This window comes from Eptesicus fuscus, chromosome 21, assembly GCF_027574615.1.
Source record: "Eptesicus fuscus isolate TK198812 chromosome 21, DD_ASM_mEF_20220401, whole genome shotgun sequence".
In the NCBI taxonomy this organism is placed as follows: Eukaryota; Metazoa; Chordata; class Mammalia; order Chiroptera; family Vespertilionidae; genus Eptesicus; species Eptesicus fuscus.
The window spans coordinates 8,181,889-8,200,424 of record NC_072493.1 but is presented as its reverse complement, the minus strand read 5'-3'; the positions used below and the strand labels follow the sequence as shown (position 1 = coordinate 8,200,424).

Genomic DNA, 18,536 nt, shown 5'->3' with positions numbered 1-18,536 from the left:
ATGCGTTAGGAACCCATCCATGGTGCCGAGTGTATCACTAAGTCTGTTCCTGTTGTTGCTGAGCAGTATTCCACCGCACCAGGGCTTTTCAACATGAATAGAGCTGCCACCCACATCTGCATACAGGTATTCTGAGGACATATGTTTTTATTTCTCTTAGGTAACCTAGGTGTAAGTCCCTGGAGATTTAACAGTAAGAAATTGCCAAGCTGTTTCCCAAAGTGGCTATTTGTTATTGTTTGGGCTCTTCTGATTATTTCATCACTTGGCTGGTGGGAGTCCGTTCCCATAGGTTCCGATGCTGTTGACGGGACTCCAGTCGTCTTCAATAGCTTCCTTGCTTTCAGGTATGACTAGAGGTTCCACGCTTCTCTTGTATATTTCCTGTCTCAGACTGGAAATCAGCTACTTTTCCAAATAACCCTTTTAGTGGGAAATGGTACTTAGAAACCACAGCCTGAATACTAAGTCTCATTACTACTCAGGTGTCAGTGTGCATGGGCCTTTTCAGATCTAGGAAATTTATATTTTTTTAGAAATAGAAAAATAAATCATTGGTGTGTACATAAATCATTAGAATTATAAGGTGTTTTTTTAACATCTCTAGATTATTATTTGCATCTCTTTTGTCTTGTGCTGAAAATCTTGTTTCCTAATGACACTTAAGATAATTATCCTTCTCTATGTACAGTAGTTTCAAAATGGTAACAGTAATATAACTTAACAATAAGACAAGTCTGTAAGATTTCTTTGTGGCTCTTTCTATCTTAGGTTATATTCCTACTGGGAATGTATAGTCAAAAGGTCTTATATTTTCAGCCCTCACCAGGTAGCTCAATTGGTTAGAGTGTTGAACCAATACACCAAGGTTGTGAGTTCGATCCCCTAATAGAGCACATACAAGAAGCAACCAATGAAAGCATAAATAAGTGGAACAACAAATCGATGTATCTCTCTCTAACCAACCAATACAATTTTTTAAAAGGTCTTATATTTCAATTTCTCTCTTATTTTTAGGGATTTTTTAATTTGTTGTGTGTTTTAATTATATAAAGCATTTATATCATTCCAAAGTAAAAACTATAAAAGGTATGTTCAGAAAGGTCTAGCTTCTAGTCCCTATCTTTCTCCCCCATTTCTCGCTCCCTGATAAACATTTTTATTAGTTTTTGGTTTATCCTTGCATTCTTTATATTTTGAAATAGAAACGTAATTCCTCTTTTTGCCTATAAAAGGTAGCCTATCGCACATTTTACACGTTGCTGTTTAAATGTTTTTAAATAAAACATGGGTACATAACTAAAAACAAATGTATGGTTTCATAAATTATTATAAGAAAATCACACCTTTTATAACCACCACCCAATTAAGAAGCAGAACCTGGCCTGCCACCCCCAAAGGCCCTCCCTCCGTAAGCCCCATCGCAATCACAGCTCCCCAAAAGTAAGTGTCACCTGGCTGGGCTTCTTTCTGGCTTTATCAACCAAGTGTACATCCCTAGACACTACAGTTCAGCTGTTAGCTTCGTCCATTTTTCAAGTTTCATTTGTCTTTTACGTCTCTTTCAACCTATGAGATGACCCCTCCTGTTCTTTCTCTCACAGCTCATCTGCTGAGGAACCCGGGCTATTTGGCAGGTGGAGTGTCCCATCTGGGCTCTGGTGGCCGCACACTCACCGTGCACTTCAGCACGTCCCTCTGTCCTCTCTACTTCTGCACATGGCGGTTGGATCAGATTCAAGTTCAAACCCTTTGTCTCAAGGGTGGTACTAGGTTCTTTCAACAGGAGACATGTAACGTCTGGTTTTTCACTCTCTTGTGCTGTTGGCAGCCACTGACGCTTAGAGCCCAGACCCATGAATTCATCAAGGGCTGCCAAGTGTGACCTTCCCCCTCCCCGTGCCTTCTGACCAAGCCTTTTCCCATGAGGCAAGCGGAGGCGGCCACAGACCCAGAGCTTTGCCAATGACACATGGTGCTTTCCTCCCACATCGGACCTCTCTCTGGAACGACAGGCTCTGGGCTTGTGCGGTTTGTTTTCAAACGCCCGCTTCTCAGATGGGCCAGGCTCCAGAGAGGCACTGCCTTCCACCTTCTTCTCCTGCAGCAACTGTGAGAATAGCCCTCCCCTTTTCTCAGAAAAGCCAGCCAAGCAGTTTGATCCAGCAAGACCCACTCATGCCTGGTGCGCGGGCCAGACGCTTGCAGCAGGCGGGACACTCCTGGCAGGTGCCGCGCTACGGGATCTGTGTCACCACATCTGGGAGGCTTGGCCCCACACCAGATGCCTGGGGCATCCCCCAGGCTGGGGTATTGTCTTGGGTGAAGCAAACCATGGAAACCTGCCCAGTGCTACAGGCAAGAGAAGCATCAAACAGGAAGATGCCTTACTCAGCATTTCCTAGCCCAGAGCCAGGTGTCTAACAACACTATTCAGGCCATATCTGCGTATCTTTTTTTTTTTTTAATTTATTTTTATTGATTTGAGAGAGGAAGGGAGAAAGAGAGAGAGATAGAAACATCAATGATGAGAGAGAATCATTGATCGGCTGCCTTCTGCACACCCCACACTGGGGATCGAGCCCGCAACCCGGGCATGTGACCTAACCAGGAATTAAACCATGACCTCTTGATTCATAGGTGGGATGCTCAACCACTGAGCCATGCCAGCCAGTCCACATATACATATCTTGAGATATATTTCTATTTTCTCACCTTTTAAAATATATATATTTTTACTGATTCCAGCGAGGAAAAGAGATGGAGAGAGAGAGAGAGAAAAACATTAATGATGAGAGAGAATCATCGATTGACTGCCTCCTGCATGCTCCCTACTGGGGATTGAGCCTGCAAGCCAGGCATGTGCCCTGACCAGGAATTGAACTGTGACCTCCTGGTTCATAGGTCGACGCTCCACCACTGGGCCACAGCAGCCAGGCTCAACTTTTTATTTAAATTAATTTGGAAAAAATAAAATAAACTTTATAACACTTTCACTAAGAGAAAAACAGTTCGGCTTTCCATGCTGATGGGCTCTCTTAACCCTTTGCACTCGGATGTCGAGTGTGACTCGACACGGTTAGCAGTAGAATAAAGGAATCGAAAAAAGCAAGTGAGTGCAAAGGGTTTTAAACCCCCCCACACCCGACTTTCTGTGGGATGCGTGGCCAGCATCACCCCCACAGGGTAACACAGTGCAAGAAGGGCAAGGATCCTGCGTGCTCAGAGGAAACGGCATTGTGACGGGAAACCAGTGGCTATGGTGTGCAGACCAAGCCGATTTTCCACAAAAAGGTTAAAACTACAAAGAAGATTGTGCGGAGGCTTGAATGCATTGAACCCAACTGCAGGTCTAAGAGGATGGTGGCCGGTACGTGATGGGAGCATTCTGAACTGGGAGGAGCTAAAAGAAAGGGCCAGGTAGCAGTAAAAAAAGAATCATCTCTTACCCTTCCAGACAGCATGGAGGAAGCTGGAGAGTAGCATGCTAAGTGAAACAAGTCAGAGAAAGACACGTATCACATGATCTCACTCACATGTGGAATCTAATTAACAAAACAAACCGATGAACGGAGTGGATCCAGAGACATGGAAGCATGGAACAGAGCTCAGAATCTCAGAGGGAAGGCGGGGGAGGGTGGGTGGGAGGTCCTTGTATGCATATATGCATGGGCCATGGGCACAGACAATAGGGTGGTGAAGGCTGGGGAGGGCCGGGGGGCGGGTGTGGGGGGGGGGAGGCGCGCTGAAGGGGATCACTGGGAGCACAAAGGGGACATATGTAATACTTTCAACAATAAAGACTTTAAAAATAAATTAAATTAAATTAAAAAGAGAAAGGGCCAAGTGATCCAGTTCTAAGCTTCGTGTTTTGTTTTATTATGTGGCAATAAAATCTTGAGGATGTGTTCACTTCAAAGAGAGAGAGAGAGAGAGAGAAACACAGTTTTCACTTATTAAAATGAGAAGGTAACCTCAGGGAAAGCTACATAATGAAATTAAATTCTAGGCAGAAAGCTTTGCCTGCTGATGGCTCTGAGCTAGGGATTTGCTCTTTTTTGGAAAAAGAGGGGTTAGCAAGGGCTAAGGGGGTGCTGAAATACATTAGCACCAGCCTGTCTTTGTCCCAGAGCAGTTCTCAGCCGCGAGGTGGATTTCTTCTCCAGGTGACATCGGCAATGTCTAGACACATTTTGGTCTGTCTCAGCTGGGGGCGGAGGCCAGGATGCTGTAAACACTCTACAAAGCGCAGGGCAGACCCCCCCGCCCCGCCAATAAGGAACGTTTTGGCCCCCAATGTCACTAATGCTGAGGCTGAGAAGCTGTGTTTTAGGGAATTAGGAAGGGTTGGAACAGAACTGAAAAACCATTTCCTCCCTCTGGGAGTCCATGCTTTTGGGTGCAGGATCCAGGAACCAGGGAGCACCACCCAGTAGCCAGGGCGCCTGGCCCACACTCCGAGGAAACTGCCTACACACGAGGTGTGGTGGGACCAAGGGCAACACCAGCCTCTGGTGCTGAAAGAACGCAGTTATCGCTGTTATCGGGAGGCTGATCTCAGGGACGCCCACAGGCCCAGGGCAGTGAGCCAGGACAGCGAGCCAGGACAGGGAGCCAGGACAAGGGGAACAGGGAAACGGAGGCAGAGAGCTGAGCAAACTACAGCGGATACAGAAGGTCACCTCCCTAGAGATAACCTCTCGGCCTCCGTTGTATTTCAGCTCCAGACTCAGAAAAGCAGCCAAACCAGGTGGGCGACGCCAGGACCCGCCGTGATGACTAACGACCCCTGCCCTGACACTGACCCATCAGTGGAGACCACCACCCTGCAGGAGCACACCTAGAAACTGATGAATGTTCTACTGAAACCCCCCTCCCGAGACCTCCCCTAAGATCCCACCTGCACGAGAGACAAAGCCTCAAGACAGAGGACCCCGTGCGCTCTCTCCCTCTGGGGAGCAGCACCTGACATCCCCTTTCCCCTCTTCTTCCCTCTCTTCTTCCCCCACAGGCATGTACCTCCTAACCTCTGGGAGAGCCCACAGACGTGCAACCTGGGGAGCGATGGGCAGTGGCAGCTCCTTGCAGGCTAGTCCCCTGAACCTGTCCCCAAGGCCCCCTTTTCTCCGACTTCCCAGAGAGCCGAGGCAGCCCGGCCTAGGCTCTCCTGCTGCTTCTGCTACACGAAGCCCTTTCTTGTTTTACTGTCCCCAGCTTTAGTGACTGTTCCCTCCCCGTCATTGGGACTCGTGTTGTGAAATTCTTCCTGCATGACGTCAAGAACCCACACACTACTGGCTGGTCCTGGGCAGACCTGCCAAGAGCCAGGTCCCCTTTCCAGTAACATCAGTGCTAGTCCCACTGCCATCCTCACAGTTAACGTTTATTAAGCACCTACTATGTGCAGTCACTGTGCTGAGAACAGGTAAGTCACTGTTCCAGTGAGAGGCACACCGGCCAGTGGGGGAGGCCAGGAGGTAACTAAATGAGTAGAAAACAGTATCGTGAGAAAGTGGGTGCAGCTAGTGGGAAGGTGAGAAGCCACTGGGCAGGGGACCCGGGGGTGAGCTGGGGGCCGGAAACAGAGAGAAGGTTTCCCAGGGAAGGTTCTTAACCCTCCCAGTGAGCTCCCACTGGCTGAAAGCAGAGCTAATTCAAAACCAACGCATGGCGCCCGGCACAGGGCATGAGCCCAAACCCTTTCAACACTGATTTGTAGAATGGATAAAAATCCATAAGTGTACACTAAAATAACTTTTAAAAAGGAAAAGCTAGAATACCCATAAAATATCCACGGCATTGCTGTGTACACGTGAAGAAAGGAAACTGGAAACAACCGGAATGCCAAACCACAGGAAAGCAGTTAGCATAAGCTGGGAACTAATTGCTATTTTAACTGTGGCAATGAGTTTACAATCAGTGCAGCAAATGATGACACCTCTTCTCCTGGTAGCAGCTGTGAGAGTTAACCCTCCCATTCCCGGAGGAAAGCCAGGCTCAGCCAAGAGGGGAGGAAGGGACCTTGCCAACCAATGCTATGGGAACTATTGAATGTCCTTATACACACTCAAAAAATTAAGTGTAGCCTTTACCTCACACCATGCATACCTTGAAATGGACCATAACTTAATTGTAAAACCTAAAACTATAAAAAAAAATCTGGAAGAAAACTTCAGGGAAAATCTTTGTGGCTTTGAGTTGGGAAAAATGTTCTTAGATATGACACCAAAAGCATAAAGCAATTTTTTAAAAATGAGGCTGGGCAGTCGCCACAGGAGCCAGTTAGAAGAGCATATGTTGTTATCAGAGTATTCCTTTTATGGCTATCATTTGTTCATGGCAAATGGTGTGGGTTTCCTACTGATAGAGCAACATAAAGTGTCCTTTTTAAAGAAACCTGGTTAGGTTTCTAGAATGTGAATGACCCTGTGGAATACACTTGCAGGTGAGGATTCTCTTCTTGCCTCAGGTTCCTCGTCAGGAAAATGGCTTCATGTGAAATGCCGACCTCAGGGGGTCATGTCGGGGTTCACCGAGTTTCTCTAGAGAAAGCTCAGAACGGGAGCTGGCATGTGCAGCAGCTCAGGGCGGTAGGTTCTCCTTCAACATCGTCGATAGGATCTTGGAAACAGCGACTTTAAGCGAAACGATGTGTATGGAAACCAGTGTTACTGCGAGCTAACGGAAATAAACAACAGCTAAGCTCCTACGGCACATTTCTGGTCACAGAAAATCACTACGCTTCCTAAATAAAGACCAAAAACACCTCTAAGTATTAAACACTAAAGTAAGTATGAGCTATACATACATTTAAGAAAGACTAATAAAAATAAGGACAATTCTTTTCCAACCTGCTCATCAGTTCAGGGTCCCTGGTGGCCGGAGCCTCTCTGGGCAGCTCAAGCCGCAAGGCGGGAATCACCCTGGACAGGGGGGTGTGGGGGGGTGGGGGCGCTCACACCCACACCCACACTCACTTTTAATTTCGAATGATTCCCTTTATTGCTGTTGCTCTGTGAGGAAAATACTTGATTATGAAAGACAGAAAGAAACCCAGTGTGCAACTAGTCACATGGGTCCCCTGAATGCTCTAAAACAAACAACTGCTTCAAGCAGCTGATGTCCTTCTAAAGGATCTGACCTTTGACCTTCAACCTCTGACCTCTGACAAGCACAAAGACTCAAAAGTGGAAAAACAGAGTGTGTCACCCTAGTGCCATTCTCAGAAAAAAGGGACAGTGGACAAAGGGACTCCAGCAGACCCCTGTGCCTGAACGCTTCCGCGGAGCGACAGGATAAAAAAGAAACAAAACAAAGCAGAAAAGGAGGGAGGGAGACGTCAGCAAGAACCTGGAGGGAGGGTCGTTAGCTCCTTGGACAGGAGCCTCTGCAGAGGGTCACCCTTTCTATGCAGCAAAGCTAGTAACTGTCACCGAGAAAACAACCAACTTCACAAGGATGTGGAGCGATCGAAAGCCTCACACCTCACCCTTGGAGTGTAAATCAGGACAATCACGGATGAAGACTACCCGGCAATTCTAATAAAGTGAAACACACACCTGCCCCGGGACGCAGTAATTCCACTCCCAGTACTTAACCTAGAAAAAGCAGAATGTATGTCCACATATGGAGGAAGGGGGTCAAAAGTCTGAACTTCATCACAAGAAAAAGAAAGTGTTGAGACTATGTATGGTGACAGATGTTACCTAGACTGTGGTGATCATTTCGCAATATACACAAATAGCGAGTCATTATGCTATAAACTTGAAACTAACATGACGATAAATGTCGACTACACCTCAATAAGAAAATGTGAATACATATATACGTCCACAAAAAGAATGAACAAGAATGTGCACCGCTGTTCTATTCACATTAAAAAGAACAAGCAGTTCCAAAACCTGCAAACCACCCACATGTTCATCAAGAGAAGAATGGGTATCCAGACTGTGGTACAATCCCACACGGGAATACTACTCTGCAAAGAAGAGGAAAAACTACTGACCCGTGCAACATGGCTGAACCTCAGAAACATTATTATGAGCAAGAGGCCAGACACAAGAGCACACACTATGCAATCCCATATATTTGCAAAAACAGGCAAAAAAAACTAACCTATGGTGATAAGAATCAGAGCAGTGGTTGTCTGACACGGGCAGTGGTGGTAGGAACTGGCTGGAAAGGGTCATGAGGGAACCTTCTAGGGCAGCGGTCGGCAAACTCATTAGACAACAGAGCCAAATATCAACAGTACAACGACTGAAATTTCTTTTGAGAGCCAAGTTTTTTAAACTTAAACTTCTTCTAACGCCACTTCTTCAAAATTGACTCGCCCAGGCCGTGGTATTTTGTGGAACAGCCACACTCAAGGGGCCACAGAGCCGCATGTGGCTCGCGAGCCGCAGTTTGCCGACCACGGTTCTAGGGTGATGGAAACTCTTGATCGGGATGGTTTCCCCATGGATATATATAATCATCAAAACCATCTAAACTGGGATGAACAGTGTCCCCCCAAAGTCAAGTCCACCCAGAATCTCAGAATGTGACCTTATTTGGAAATGAGAGTGAGGCCAGACCAGATGAGGGTAGGCCCCAATCCAAAGACTGGTGTTCCTAAGAGAAGAGAAAATGGACAGACACAAGGAGAAATACCATGTGACGATGGAAACAAAGTGCCTGATGTGTCTGCAAGCGTGGAATGCCAGGGACTGCATGCAGCCACCAGAAGACAGAAGAGGCGATTAAGGATCTTCCCCTAGAGCAGTGATGGGCAACCTTTTGAGCGTGGTGTGTCAGACTTCGCCAAAAAACTGAGCATAACTCGGGTAGCGTGTCACTTTGAGGAAAAAACTAACTCCAAGACTCTAGTCGCAAATGTTTCATCCTCAGGAGCAGCAAATGTTTCATCCTCGGCATGCGGCCGCGTGTCATCAGAAATGGCTACGCGTGTCAGTGCTGACACGCGTGTCATAGATTCGCCATCACTGCCCTAGAGCCATGGTCGGCAAACTGCGGCTCATGAGCCGCTCTGTTGACTAATGAGTTTGCCGACCGCTGGGATAGGGGCTTAATCACAAGGAACAACAACAGCCTGTAATTATTGGAATCGAGTCTAGGTCAGTGGTCGGCAAACTCATTAGTCAACAGAGCAACAAACCGTGGCTCACGAGCCGCAGTTTGCCGACCACTGCCCAAGAGCCTTCCAAGACATTTTTAAAGCAGTGAAACATATTAGTCATTAGAGAACTGAAAACTAAAATCGCAATTAATTGCCACTATATACACACACACATCAGAATGGAAAAAATATTTTAAAAACAACTGTTATAAGAAGAGGGAATAACTGAAATTCTCAGACACTACCAGAAGGAGGGCAAATTGTTACACATCTCTATGGAAAAGTTTGGCAATATTTTCTGAAGGTGAACACATGCCCAACCCATGGCCCAGAAATTCCTCTCATCAGTAAATATCCAACAGAAATGTGCATCTATGAGCACCAAAAGCCATGTGTGATAGCCAGAACCAGAACAACGTAAATGTCCATCAGCAAAAGAATTTAAAAAAAAATACACACTCATAAATATAATGTTGAGCCAAAGAACTGGTGCATATATACAATGAAATGTGACTCAGCTGTAAAAAGAATGAAATCTTGCATCTGCAACAACATGGATGAATCTAGAGGGTATTGTGCTAAGTGAAATAAGTCAGACAGAGAAAGACAAATGCCATATGATTCCACTTATGTGTGGAATCTTAAAAAAACCCACATAAAATAAGCAGAATAGAAACAGACTCACAGATACAGAGAACATTTTGACGGTTGCCAGATGGAAGAGGGGTTGGGAGGACTGTGTGAAAAAGGTGAAGGGATTAAGAAGTACAACTTGGTAGTTACAGAATAGTCACAGGGTTGTAAAGTACAGCTTCGGGAATATAGTCAATAATATTGCAATAACTCGGTAGGATGTCAGATGGGTACTAGATTTATTACAGATAACTTTGTGAGTTATATAAATGTCTAATCACTGGATTGTACACCTAAAACTAATATAATATTATACATCAAATGTAATTAAAAAATAAAAAAACAATTTAAAAACATATATACTTACTGTTGAGCCAAATAAGGCAGATCCAAAAGCATCTAGGTATATAAAGTTAAAAAACAAAAACAGCAAAACCCAATCCAGGGCATAATAAAAAGGATGGTGATTACCCCTCAGAAGACGCTGGGGGAGCCCCTGGGGACTCACGTGAGGTTCCTCTGTGGCCACTTTGCGGTAACTCACCAAGCTGATACAGTTTATTCGCTTTTCTGGAAGTGTGTTATACTTCAGTTCTTATTAAAGCAATTTCAATAAGAACACCAACCCGTGTGTGAGTAGACATTAGATTTTAAAGTCCAAATAGAAAAACAAGTAAACAACAATAGCCTGAAAAGTTTCTAAAAATAAGAAAACAGCGCTTTCATATGTTAAAAAAGTACTTTTAAATATCGTAAAACTTAGTAAGCAAAACAGTGAATGAACATGAGCAGACAAGGGAGCCAGTGGAAAAAGAGGATCACGTTCAGAAATAGGCCCACGTACGAATGGGACGAGCTGTGGTTTGCGCTTCCGATATAGTAGCTTCAGGGGGGAAAAGATAACCATAGGAAGAGAAGGGGGCGGGAATTGCATCTATACCTCACAGCATTAGGATGACTTTCAAATGGATCAAAATGTGAATGTAAAGTAATAGAAGAAAAAAGGACACGTCCTATTATCTTGAAGTGGGGATGACCTTGGTACCTGTGATTCAAAGTTCAGAAGCCATAAAAGAGATGACTGATTATTTGACTGCATAAAAATAAACACTTGGGCCTACAAAATAAACAAGCCATCAACCAAATAAAAGAGAAACCCTAAACTGGATGCAACTTATATCAAAGGCAAAAGGCTAATCTCCCTAATAGATAAACAGCCCCCAGAAATAAAAAGGGAGAAGGCGACAATTCCATTTTCAAAATAAGCAAAGAATATGAGTGAGGAGAGAGAGAGAGAGAGAGAGAGAGAGAGAGAGAGAGGGAGAGAGAGAGAGAGAGAGGTGGTCCTTTTAAACATAAGTTTAAAACTTTTCATAACAAATTTAAATTAAGACTCAGCTAAGTCACTGTTTATCACCTATCAGATTGGGGGAAATCCAGTAATGGGACTAAATTATGCATTGGCAAAGATGTCGGAAAACAGTAACTTCTCATCCAAAACAGAGGTGTACATTGATACTAATCTTAGAAAAGGCAAATTGGCAACATCTCTCAAAATTACACATGCAGATACCTAGCAACCCCATTCCTGGGAATTCATCGTACATATATCACATGAGCCTGCAAAATGCCACAGGTGCAAACAGTGTCTGTGGCAGCAGACTGGAAACAGCCTGAGTGTTTGCCACACAATAACACAGCATGACATAGTCAGTGAAACAAGCCAGGCAGGGAACAGGGTGTTATTTGGTTTTGTAAAATGTGTTCCGCCGAAATGGCAAAGCGTTTTACTAGTTTACACATATATTTGTATTTGCTTGTATATGCATAAAGAGACCCTGCATTAAAATAATTCACACTCACGTGTGAAAGATTGGCAGCTTAGAACCTCCCAGAGATGGTGCACCCTTGAAAAAAAAAAAAAATGCTTGATAACCCAAATAAACCTGTCATGTGCTGGAGTTTTTGTCAGGGTGATAAAATGAGTTGGAAAAATGCAAGTCCAGAGACTTGGGAGGTCATGAGGGCAGCCATACATCCATACATCGGAGACTCCACAGCTTTTCCAGGATCAGCTCTGATTGGATTAGACCCAGTAAACTAAAAACAGTTGCCTGGGGCTGGAGGGTAATGGGTGGTTATAAACTTCCCCTCTGGTCCTTTTCTACAGGATGTTTAAACCAGATGAATGTTTTATCTAATGCAAACGTTAAACCGTGAATAAGAAGAGCTGAAGTTCATGGCCTTGTTGCAGACCCACCAGATCCTCCCTCCCCCTCACCCCCCAGCTCTTGACTCCTGTTCCAAGAACCTGTCCATACAAACAGGTAACATTCAGTATTTACAAGGAGTTTTATTACCCTATAAACAGCTCATTGGCTTTGCCATAAACATCTTAGGTTGGTATCTCTACGAAAGGCGTAGTGAGATAGACAGACCTTGGGCAACTCACCTAAGCTCCCTCGAACATCAGCTTTCTCTTTGGCGGAGCAAAGATGAAGACAAAACACCACGGAGTTGCTGTGAAGTCCTGGCCCGTGAGCGTTCCAGGAAGCCGAGAAGCAGCACACAGCAGGCTCTTCACACCACAGCCCAGCCTCAGGTAGAACGACAGCGGTTCCACCGCCCCACCTCGGCGGCGAGAATGCGTGAGGCTCGGAGCTTCAGGGCTTCTCAAAGGTCAGTGTTGCCCAACACTCACCTGGAGAGGCGGCTGAAGCGCAGCCTCCAGGCCCCGCCCTGCGCTGCGCGGTTCCGTGGGTGTGGGGCCCATTAGCCTGAATTTCTAACAAGCTTCTTCTCCCAGGTGATGCTGATACGCTGGTCTGAGGACCACGTTGGAGTAGCCTTAGTCCAGAGCAGGGTTCCCCACATGTGCATACCAATGGCTGTGCCCGGCAACCAATCAATGTGTCTCTCTCACATCCATGTTTTTCTTGCTCTCTGTTTCTCCCCCTCCCTTCCACTCTCTCTCTCTTAAAAAAAAAGAAAAAAAATCAATAGAAAAATATCCTCGGGTGAGGATTAACAAAAAAAATCCTATATAATAAAAGCCTAATATGCAAATCGACTGAATGGTGGAACAACGGGTGGAACGACCGATCGCTATGATGCGCACTGACCACCAGGGGGCAGACACTCAATGCAGGAGCTGCCCGCAGGCCCCAGGCCAGCCAAGGCAGGTGCCAGTGGGGGGCCCCCTGATCGCCCTGCGGGTCTCCCCACAGATCGGCCCTGATCGCCTGCCTGGCCCAGGGACCCTACCTGTGAATGAATTTCATGCACTGGGCCTCTAGTAATAATAATAAAATAAATATTACAAATGGCCTGGGAATCCTGTTAAAATACAGATTCTGACCCAGTGAGTCTGGGTGGGAGGGACCTGGGAGACTCCATTTTTAACAAACTTCCAGGTTTGCAGATGCTACTGGTCTGCAGACCACACGTGGAGTAACAAGGTCCTGGAATATCCAATTCCATTCATTTTACAGATGAGGAAACTGTGCCCGGGGAAAAACAAATGATCTGCCTAAGGTCACTCAGAAGGTCAGGGCACAGATCGGATGGGGCCCCTCCAGTGGCTGCCACTCCTCAGAGGTGCCTCCCGGCACTGTCCCCCGACCAAAGCCACAGACCTTCCTGAGCCAAACACTGTGGACATTTACTAAATCATTCACAATTCTCCACTCTTCTGACAAATAAGCCACTTCTTAGGGAGTTTAGCTCAAACCACCAGTCTGTTCTTTAAAAAAAAAAAAAAAAAAAAAAGCATTTTGGCAAAATTATTTCTTTAGCTGAGTCAGCTTCCCCTCCAGTGACTCACCTGTGACGGGCGCTGCTATGGGAAGCCAGGGAGACACCGGGCATTTCTCTCACCAAGTGTGGTCTGATTGTGGGCGGAGGAGGGTGAGGAGAGGCAGGAAAGGGGGTGGGGAAGCTGATCCTTGGGAAAGCGAGGAATCTGCTGATATGGGGCTCCTTCATGACCTCAAAAACTGAATGGCACTGCGTGCATTTTGCCAACTCACTATAGCAACCTGACAGAAAGTCCAGCGAATTAAAAAATGTATTTGGCCCTGGCCAGTTTGGCTCAGTGGATAGAGCGTCGGCCTGTGGACTGAAGGGTCCCGGGTTCAGTTCCGGTCAAGGGCAGGCTCCTCCCCGGTCCGGGCCCAGGTCCTGGTCCAGGCTCATGCAGGAGGCAACCAATCCATGTGTTTCTCTCCCATGGATGTTTCTCTCTGTCTTTCCCACTCTCCCTAAGAATCAATGGAAAAATGTCCTCGGGTGAGGATTAACCAAAAAATGTATTTGGATCAACCAGATGCATTTGGATCTTTTCAAGATGCACTGTCTCTGAGCTGCCAATCTTTCACACGTCAGAGTGAATTATTCCACGACAGGGGAAAGGGGTGGAGTTCCAGACACAGGAAAAATTAAGAGGAGGGGGCTTACCTGAGAGGAAGCCTGATCTGGGATGTGGGGGCGGTGCAGCACTGCGACCACACTCACCAGCAGGCCCCACCCTCAGGCCTGGTCTTCAGGCTGTGAGTGGCCTGTGGGCCTGGCCCTGCCCCTAATTTACTGTGTGATTCAGTACATCACTGAGTGTGAGAGAGTTTAGAGCCAGAAGGAACAACTCTCCCATCCCAGAACCACAGAGCACATGGCCTGTCTGGGAGTGGCTTCCCCAGCAGCAGTGCCCGCCCGAGAGGGGGGTGACGCCCGAGAGGAAGTGCTCCCAGGAGAAAGCTGTGAGGGAGCCAGAGGAGGAGGTGGGAAGGGCAACCCTGGAGGCTCAGAGCATTTTTAAATGAGGCCAGGAGGCTGGGGGATGGTTCCCTGACTCACTCAATGGCCCCCGGGGTCGGGGTGGAGTGGTGTAACCTCTCAACTATCTCTGGCAAGGTGGCTTGGAGAAGGACCCAGGGTGGCTCAGTGGATAGGGCCTCGGCCTGAGGACTGAAGGGTCCTAGGTTCGATTCCAGTCAAGGGCACATGCCCGGGTTGCGGGCTCGATCCCCAGTGTGGGGCGTGCAGGAAGCAGCTAGTCAATGATTCTGTCTCATCACTGATGTTTCTCTCTCTCTCTCTCCCTCTCTGAAATCAATAAAAATATATTACATAAAAAAAAAAAAAAGACACAGGGTTAGTTGTTTGTGGCAGCCCCGGTTAACCCATAGCAGCTGGGAAATGGGTACAAAAGTGAGTAAGAGGGCCCTAGCTGGTTTGGCTCAGTGGATAGAGCATCGGCCTGCAGACTAAAGAGTCCCGGGTTCGATTCCGGTCAAGGGCACATGCCTGGGCTGGGGCTCTTGATCCCCAGTAGGGGATGTGCAGGAGGCAGCTGATCAATGATTCTCTCAAACATAATCATTGATGTTTCTATCTCTCTTTCCCTTTCCCTTCCTCCCTGAAATCAATATCCTACCTAATAATAGACAAATATGCAAATTGACCATACCTTCGCTATGCCCGCAATTGGCAAGGAGGCGCGGGGGGGCGGGACTCAGGGTGGCCGGGGTGGCCGATTGGGCCAGCGTCTGCGCCATGGCTGTGCTGCGGCACAGAAGGGGCCTCTGGGGCAGCAAGCTCACGTCCCACCAGGGACCATCAAAAGTGGGGGAGCTGGGTGCCTGTCCGCTGGTGCACCAGGCCTTTCAGAAGCCTCCGGCGCAGCGAAGGCTTCTGAAAGGCCTGGTGCCTGAGTGATCGAAAGCGAAAGCGTGTAGGGGACCCTACACATGCATGATTCAATCATGCACTGGGCCTCTAGTATATATATAAAGTGGGTAAGAGGGACCTGGTAGACACCACGCTTCCACTAGTTCAGAGAGCCCCCGAATGTGTTTCTAAACAAGAGGCACCCCAAATGATAAAAGACAGCCGGTGAGGGAATGCAATTCCAGAGGAATCTTGGAATCTGCATTTGGACTAAATCCCACCTACTTCCCCAACTGCCCCCCTCACTCTGGGCCACACACCCCAGTGGACATTTGGGCCGGATGCTTAGGTGCCAACAGAGAAGGAGAAGTGGGTCCACTGAGCGCTCCCCAGCCCGGAGGCTGGAGGAAAACTGAGCACCGGCCAGGATGGGAAGGAGAGAAGCCCCGAGAGTTTCCTAGGCTCGGTGACCCCCTCTCCTCTCCCTGCTCCCACACTTCACGCGGAGCCACAGTTGGCATCAATCCTGGGGAGATCGCCACCTTTTGGAAAGGTGCAAACTGCTCCCCGTGACCAGAGGCATCTGGGCTCCAGTTCTAGCTCTGGCTCTTCCCTTCCCCACTTGCTCGCTTATCTGCGCATCGACACCAACTTATCCTCCCTCACCTCTCTCGGTCTCGTTATCTCTGCTTTGCAAGAGAGACTGAGCTGAGAGATTGCGCAATGGGCAGAAGGTCAAAAGGCTCACGAGGGGTCACCAGGGTTCGAACTGGTCATTGGACGCGTTCGCCTTGTCACCACGGGCTCACTGAATACAGCAGTCCTGAGAGCAAGGTTTATTACCTTCGTTTCTCAGAAGGGGACCCCTGGGGCCACCACCAGCTCCCTGTGCTTGGTGCGGAGACTGAGGCTCCGGGAGACCCAAGGGCTGAGCAATGAGCCCGAGGAGAGGCCTGCGTCTCCAGCCAGAGGAGGCGCACCTGGGGCTACACCTCGGCAGGCCAGGGGGGGGTGGCCTCTCCTTACCCTTTGCCCCCTCCTTCCCTCTCACTATCTGGAGGCCTGGGCCTTAAAGCCGGATCTCACTGAGGGACAAGGCAGTGTGGTGAAGACTTCTGTAATAGCGTCAACAATTTAAAAAACAGACAAACAAACAAAAAAAAACACACCAGGATGCTCGGGGGCAAACAGAATCCCCGCATCCTAATCTAACTGCAGCAGTACCAGGAATGAAGGGTTGGCTTTACTTGAAAATAAATCTTTGTAAACTCCCCATGTCAGCAAACCCAAAAGAGAAAACCGATGGTCACCTCAGAAGATGCAGAAGATTTTGTCCCTTGTCTGCTCCAGCTGCCCCTCTCCCAGGGGGCTGTCCCTCTGTGCGCCCCCCACCCAAGTCCCTGATACCCTCTTCCTTTGACCTGATTGCGGTGTCCTGAGCATCTACTCCGACTGGGAGCTCCCTAAAGTCTCAGACTCCTGACTGCCTCTGTCTCCGGACTTTCACCGCTGATCAGCTGCCAGGGCTTGGGCTGGCCCAGTCCCTTTCTTACCAATTCAGGAATGTCCCTGGTGGAGAACACGGGGAAATGGAATGCCCGGGGAACAGAGCGCGTTGTGTCTAATGCTCTGGCTCACAGCGGCTGGACTGCCCACGCAGGCTGCGGGGAAGCCTGGCTGTGGCTTCTCCTTACTCACTCGGGACCTAGAGGCCAATCAGTGCCTTTCTCTAAGCCTCACTTCACCCATCTGAAAAACGGGGCTTGAGAACCTTCCTCCAGCTGGGTGCTGGGCGGTGGGGTGGGGAGCGGCGGAGGGGACGTGGGGGCGTCCGCAGAGGTCCCCACGCTGGGGAGCGTCTTGGTCACACGAAGCCTGTTTTCCCGGGAAGGTCTGGCCTCGCACTTGTTGACTTTGGGTTCAAGCCCTGCTCTTCGGGCCACGGGCCCCGGGCCCACGGCTCTGGTTCTGGTTTTGTCTGTTACCTTCCAAAAGCAACGGGGCCGTGCTCCTAGCTGTAATTAAACAGTCCCTCACCAGGAGGCTCACATTTCTCTCCCGGCTGGACCGCAAGCCCCGCTGAATTCCTAGCTCAGTGCCTAGCATGAGGAGAATGCAAACGCTGTGTTAACTAATTAACGCAGGGAGGCGGGTGGGGGCTGGGGTGCATGTTCTGCTCACAGGCATCAGTACCACGGAGAGGAGGAATGAGACGCAGCCCCACTCCCTCCCCCCCCCCCCCCCCCCCCCCCCCCCTGTCCCTGAGCCACTTGGGAAGGGAAAGTCTGGAGTCAGGGGGAGGTGCCCAGCCTCCTCGCCAGGCCACACTCACCCCCTCCGGACCCAGGCCCACCCCATGCCACCTGTACACGAACACCACCGTCTTACACGGGGCATGGAGTCTCCACATCAGAGTTAAATTCTGCTCAGCGCGCCTTTGTGACTCAAGCTTAGCACGCAAAGATGAAAAGCCGGGAGCCCCGCCTAAGCAGCTAATGGGGGCTGGGGGACAGCGAGGTGGGGGGGGGGGGGCGGGCAGGGAGGGGCCTGCACCACCTCCTAACGAATGCGGAGAAACAGCTCAATGTCCCTCGTGAGGGGAGCTGAGCTGGCCAAGGAGGGTTGTTGTTGTTTCAGAATCTCCAGAAATATTTGTCACCAGAGTCAGCGGCCAGGGGCTGGCAGTCCGGCCCATTTCTCCTCCACGGGGAGGCACAGGGGGTGGGCAACCTCAGGTTCCGCCGGCCCAGCCTCCCTCCTCCTCACCCGCCCCCAGCTGTCCCACAGCAGAGCCGGAAGCCCAAAGGCCTGAGGAAGGCAGTCCAGCTGGAGTCCTCCCCGCTCCCTTCCCGCTGTGATCCCACTCCTGGCCTGCTGAGCCTTCTTCCAGAGACACCTCCCAGCTGCACGTCCCGCCTCCCTCTACCACTTCCCAGTGCCCGGCATAGACAAGCATCTCCTGTTCTATCTTTTTTTTAAAAAAAAAATCCTCAGCGGGGGATATGTTTTTTATTGATTTTTAGAGAGAGAAGGAGAGAAGCATCAATGTGTTGCTTCCCCTACAAGCCCGACTATTGGGATCGAACCCGCTACCTGTTGGTGGACCGGACAACACTCCAAC

At 48.6% G+C, this 18,536-nt stretch overlaps 1 protein-coding gene across 6 annotated transcripts in view; it reads right to left on the bottom strand.

Annotated features, from left to right (window-relative positions):
• IL34 (interleukin 34) overlaps nucleotides 1–18,536 on the bottom strand; it is a 68,665-nt gene that overhangs the window by 28,555 nt on the left and 21,574 nt on the right. The window contains exon 1 of one of the 6 annotated variants that reach the window (XM_028143348.2): nucleotides 12,204–12,399. The exons of the other annotated variants lie outside the window; for them this stretch is intronic. The gene's annotated coding sequence lies outside the window, so the exon portion shown is untranslated. Of the gene's footprint in view, nucleotides 1–12,203; nucleotides 12,400–18,536 lie in introns of those variants that run through there. 6 annotated transcript variants of the gene reach the window in all.